Below are 6,458 nucleotides of genomic sequence, written 5' to 3'. Positions count from 1 at the left end.
AGGATTATATTCATGTTGTGTTCATGCTGTGTCTTCACTGCCAGTAGGGGGCTGGGCTGTCTAATGCTTCTGTAGGATGCAGCATCACCACACAAAACAATTTCCATGAAATTACATCACAGCATAAAGCCCGCCTCCCGCCCACGTCTGTCTTTCTCCATCCCTCCATCCCACTTCATCTACTACCCCTCCTCCTCTTAAGCCATGCGGGGGTTGACAGCAAGGCCTGCACACACACGCACATAAACACAGAGGTTTCTGACGTCACAGACTGTGTTGTATACCAGACAGGGGATTCTGAGACTGTAACATGCCAGGCTTGTGCTGTATTACAGCTAGCATGCTGCAAAAGGACAACCGATACCAACTTCCTGTGTCAGAGCTGTAGGGGAAAAAGTATTTCCACTAGATCCATTACAGGCTATGACTAAAGAAATATCTTATTATAACTATTGAGCACCTGCAATAGACTGATATTGGTGTATTTAATAATGTCAAAGAATGTAAAATGCTGTCCAAACGGTTGAAACTCCTGTTATCATTTTAGTTGTTTAGTTGGTTATGTTAGTAGCATACACCTACCAAGGCTTTGTCAGTATTAAGGCTCATAAAGCACTAAAAAGAGAAAGAGGGAAACAAGTTTGTAAGTTGTGTTAGTCCAATGATTTAAAACTAGAGACAACTAAAGAGAAGATGGAGCAGGGATTTCAACTCTGATCAGGAGAGCAGTAGATTTAGATTGTCATGTTGTGCTCACTCGTGTCATTGTTTATCACTGAGTCTGACTTGGTCATAGATGACAGTACAATAAGCCCCATAGGCCCACATACTGTATGTGGAGGCTGTTACATAACATCCCCAGCTGCCTTCTCTGTCCTTCCTGAAAGTCAATCCCCCGTCAAAGGTCAAACTCTTATGATGTCCTTTATTCTCTGTTAGTTATCAGTGATCACAGAAAATGCTTTCATCACTAAAAGCTAGCACATCTTCTTTTGTGTTCTTCCTTAGTTTGATGAAAAACGCTGGTGTTTCTTTCTGTTATTATTTTGCTGGGGTGACGTGAATGCAACATGCTACACAGGCTGCCAAATCAATAGTGTGATCACACAGCAAGATTAAGCACAAGACCTTCTGTGAAGAAAAACAAGGGCAGAACAGTCTCAGTGGAAAGAAGTGAAGAAAACCACAGCGAATACATTCATACATTCATAGCACCGTGGGTGAAGCATCATAGCATGTTGTACCCTAATGAAACGCAGTACAGTTCGTGTGATAGTAGACGAAATAGTTGCAATACTTTCTGGGACGCCTGTGGTGTAGCAGTCTTTCTTGGCTAGTGACGAAGGGAGCTGGATGAAAGCAAAGTGAGCAAGGTGAGAAATCCAAGAAGTCTAGAAAAACAGGGGAGTGAGGGGGTGGGGGGGTGGAGGGGTCTCCAGAGTGAGAGGCTCACCAGATGACGCTGGAGTGAAAAATATGGCAGTGGTGAGGAGGGAGAGGAAGAGATGCATCTGCTACTATTATTAAGACTCCCCTGGCAAGTAGTTCAGCTAAAAGGCTTGGTAAACAAGACGAGAGGTCTGTGTGTGTTTGCATGTGTGTGTGTGTGTGTGTGTGTGTGTGTGTCTGCATCAGCACCCTTTTGTGAGTGGGGTGTTGTGTTTTTCCCCCCCTAATTCTCTGAATCCAAATCATGATGCTCTCTGAAGGCTCTGGATGGAATGAGAAACAGTACAAATACTCAACTTTTAGTTTTTTAGTGGTCAGTACTTCCAAATCCAAAGACCTCCAATATCTGTTTTGTTTTTTGTTTGGGCACCTACAGTAATTGGACTGCTCTTTTCCTTGACTGTCAAGCCATCATGACTCATTCTTTCATTTTAATAACAGGGTCTCCTTATTTTCATTTCAAACAACACCTGATGCTGCTGCCAACATTTTTTAATCATTTGCTCTACATGCAGGAAATGTTCGCCCATTAAAAACCAATATGACTAACTGTATCTTCTAAAATTTCAAGGGATGATTAAAAAGTGGGAAAATGCACCCAAGCCACCAAAATGAAAAAAGCACTACAGTAAATACACATAAAGTTGCTTGTGTGCACAAGGGAACACATAAACATGTATACAGTATGCAGTCAATCCCATTCATACAATATTTGACCACAGTAGGAGCCCTTTCTTCTCCCTCTGCTGTTTGTAGTGGATACAGCAGTTTACACCACATAGTGACATTACTGTGCCAACAACATGGTGGAGCTTTTTAATCCAGAACATTATATCAGGCAGTAAAGGTCTTTTATAAGCAGAGAGAAATTTGGCAGAGGGGGAATATAAATTTACAGGGCTTTTCCTGAAAGTGCTGTACATCAATTTCAAATGAAATTCATCAAGAATTATAAAGATTCAGTTACCAAGTGTCCTGAACTGTTTATATATTAACATGACTCACACACATAATATTTAACATATCAGCCTCTTGGCTAACTGTGACACATTTACATTGTGGTGTGAAGTAAAATGTTGATTGATGTGTACTGTCCCTGCCAAATAAATCTTAAATAAACAAACAAACATTTTGTGTGTTCATATATTATGTGCCTGTCTATTTGAGCTCTGTGTGTGTTTGTGAGTGTGTGCACCTGCTATATGATCACATGTGATTTAAAAGCCTCCCTCAGTCCTGGTGAGAGTGCCCTTGGCCTCCCATGGAGGTGTGCAGTAATTCACTGTGATGGGCTGGGCTAAGCATTTTCTGAGCCAATACAGCATAGCATTGTGGCACACTTAGAGCATGCTGTACATGCAGTGAACGAATGACAATCCTGCAGGTGAGGCCTCATAACAAGTGAAACTCTTTTAGCTAAAAAAAATAAAGTTTTTCTAAGTAGACAGACAATATGGTCCGGTGGCTGTACTTTGTGTGTGTCTGTGTGTATGACTATTTATAGCAAATGACTAAAGTGCTGAGGGGACTGAACTGGGGTTGAAAGTAGGGACACAGTTTAGTGTGACACCATGTGCAGGCTAGCAGTGAGGAAGAGGTTATATATGGCTGCAAATCTGTCGGATCCCAATCCTCTCTCTCTGTCTCTCTCTTTCTATATTTAGGGAGTGTTTTTGAAGTATCGTGTTTCTGTGTTAACCTTGTTTGTGGAATGGGAGGAAATCTGAATCTTCATCTATCTACCCTTCTGCCCTATTTCTCTTTTTGTATGTTAGACCTTAAATATTAGATAAAGGGTACTTTTTTGAAACAAAGTGGATCACACTGCCAAAGATGCCAAAAAATAAGAAAAACATATATCTGGAGGAGCAATAATAGGTTACCTCATCTTATTTAATGGATGTTAAAGGCTTTTGTTGTGACAGTGCACTGTGAATTATTGACCAGATTGATATCGATGAGGAATCATGTGTATGTGTTTGTGTGTGTGTGTTTAATAATTAAGCATCAGCAGTATGTGTGTGTGTGTTTTCATATGTTGGTGAGGGGCTTGGGGCGAGCAAGCTTTTCTGCAGTCTGAGTGACATCACTGCCCAGCAGAGCATGACAGGCGGCAAGGCCACAAGCAGAAGGGAGACGTGGGTAATATTACCCACACTCCTCGCTCCTTTATTTATCCCCTCAGCCTCAAGGGTCTAGTTACTCTTTCAACGATGACGTAGACATGCTGCTGTTATCGCTCTCCTCCTCTCTGTTCCTCTCTGCCATTTTCTCTCTCTTATTTTTTTGCATTATTGTGTGAACAGACAACTGGATGAGCTTATGAGTCTCTTTTTGAATTTTATGATTCATGGGGCTGGCGGTGGTTTTCTCTCTAGAGAGGAGCTCAAGGCTTTCATTCTACTTCTGCACTTCAGCTGTGGATCTTATATAATCATGCACACATGTAAACAAGTGTGATGGGCCACTGTTGCCACTGAGGTGGTTGATAAGATTTTGTCTGCCTAATGAATAATACAATTGAAGAGATTTTCATCCCTAAATGCTATATAAGTTTTGAAACCATGTTTGCTAAAGTAAAATCCCCTTCAAACGATCATTTCGTCATGTATTTTTTTCCACTCACAAGTGAAAATAAAATGGTAAATTGAATTTGAAATGAAATTGAGGCATGCATGAATCCAACCTAGGATTATCTGCCTAAACCAAATGGAAAGCAATCAGACCGGTGCAATACAGTAAGACACCTCACTTTGATTTGCTTGAGTATGTGATTTATTTAGTATCTCGAGTTGATGGTCTGCCCTTCTTATGGGTTCACCTCTATTTGACTTTGTTCTCGTTCAGAATGGTTTCTCCTTTTCATCAATGTTTCTTTATAGCTACAACATGATATTGAGGTATGTTTTAAGTTAAATGGATGTTTCTTGTTGATAAATGATGCAAAAAATACATTGTGGAACAAAGTCTAATGCAGAACTGAGCCTGGATGAGCATGTCTTCAACTCTCAATATCATTTATTGGATTATTATGACACACAACTTTGATTATTGAGAAATGTTATTATTTTTAAACTGAGGTGAATTTCACAGACAAGTAGATAAATATTCCTAAAACCTGGAGCTTTTTTTCCATTAATTTTTTTTAGCACCTTGTCATGTTTGTATTTCAGCATCTTGTTTTATACCCGCAGCTCAAACTGTTCAGGAACAGGTGGCACACAATCTCTCTGACTCAGGGGATGCATGTCCGCTGACACCACAGCCCGAGTCTGATCACCTGTCACAGTCTAATAGCATCTGTGTGTGACTTAGTGTGCATAAGTTGGTGTAACTTAATTTGCAACAAACACATGTCTGCGCTTGAGATAAGATAGCTTGACACTTTAGTCGGCAAGCTTCAGAGTTAATTTCACACTTGCGGTAATTTAAACAGCCTCACTGAAGCCGCATCAGCTCTGTTAGTGGACACAATTATCCCATCAACTCCAAATAATCAACAGAGAATTTGCTGTGGAATGGATATGGCAGACATGGGTTATGATTTCACTTCACCTTATGTCAAACACAATTTGCCTACATAAAGTAGGAAGCACATGAAGGTCATGGTGCAGTAAACTGGACCTGAATAATGAAGGCTCTGACTTACAGGTGACTCACAATGTGCCAACTAGTGCAAGGCTGGCCACTCATCCCCCCACCCCTACCCCCACCCCCACCCCAACCTACACCTTCTCCACACACTCATCTCCTCCCCATTTCTTTCAACCTTTTCTACCACACCCTCCCTTTTCACATCTCCCTGTTTTCTCCCCTTCATCTCCTCCACTTGTCTATGCTGAGTCCTCCTTGATGCCCTACTACAGGGTCTCACTGGTGGCCTACATCCTAGCTTTTGATCCCTCAGTGTTGGATCTGATGTGGCCCCACTGGGGCTCTGAGCTATGCTGACCTTTCCCAGGGAGCCCTTCCATGTCATGCTCATCTGAAGACCCCCGGAGAGAGAGCCAGGGGAAGTATTGACATCCTCCATCATCAAAAGCTGCAACAAGCTGACATCGTTCTGTTTGCAGTATGTTTGTGTGTGTGTGTGTGTGTGTGTGTGTGTGTGTGTGTGTATGTGTGTGTATGTGTGAGTGAGTGAGTATGATGTAAGTGCCCTGCACAGCTTACAGATGGAGAGGTCTTTTTTGAAGTCATGCATAGCTGATTAATACTGATTAGTCTAGATCTCCCTGCAGTGTTATCCTCCTGGGTCCTAAAGCTCTCAACTCTGGAGGGTTCATCAGCTCTCTCTAGGGGTGAATTGACTAATGTGACTAACTTATGTAGAAGCACAATTTCTAAATTTGCTCAATTAAAGGGTATTATTTCGATTTATTTCTAGTTAATTAATGGCATATAATGAGACACCTTAATTGTATGTGCCTCAACTCAATACTCACAAGGATAGTCAAAGTCAGCTCATACTGGTCACATAAACATCTAGACACAAAATAGAGAAGTCAACAAGCAAGTACAAAATGCCAGTCCATTTCATGTTCTCCATTAATCAGTGGTTTTAAAACTGCATGATTGAGCACAGATGAATATAATTTAATGTCAGAGTGAAAGATTATTCACACTTTCTCTAAATTGAGTATCAGCAATCCTGTTCTCAACTCAAAACATATTAATGCGGGCAGACACAACTCTGCACTATGAATGAAGGCTGCAATTTATAGGCAGGCGGCGCACATAAACAGTTTAAAATATAATCAGGCTCTGTTCATTTAAACATTCTTTTCACAATTTCACCCCTCACAAGTGCTTAATATGGAGCACGTGTTCCTGAGGGCTGTATGAGAAATGAAATGTGATAGATAGTCTATATTCTTTCCACAAGATCTATTTCATGAGTCACGGTTATGAGGTGAGTCATTAAAATGCAAATTTGTTCATTTATAGAACAACCAGTATAACGTCCATCCTTGAATGTGACCTCTATCATGAATCCCTTCATGACAGCA

Source organism: Scomber japonicus, chromosome 18 (assembly GCF_027409825.1).
Source record: "Scomber japonicus isolate fScoJap1 chromosome 18, fScoJap1.pri, whole genome shotgun sequence".
Taxonomy (NCBI): domain Eukaryota; kingdom Metazoa; phylum Chordata; class Actinopteri; order Scombriformes; family Scombridae; genus Scomber; species Scomber japonicus.
The sequence above is the reverse complement of the archived record's forward strand: the minus strand, read 5'-3'. Positions refer to the sequence as shown.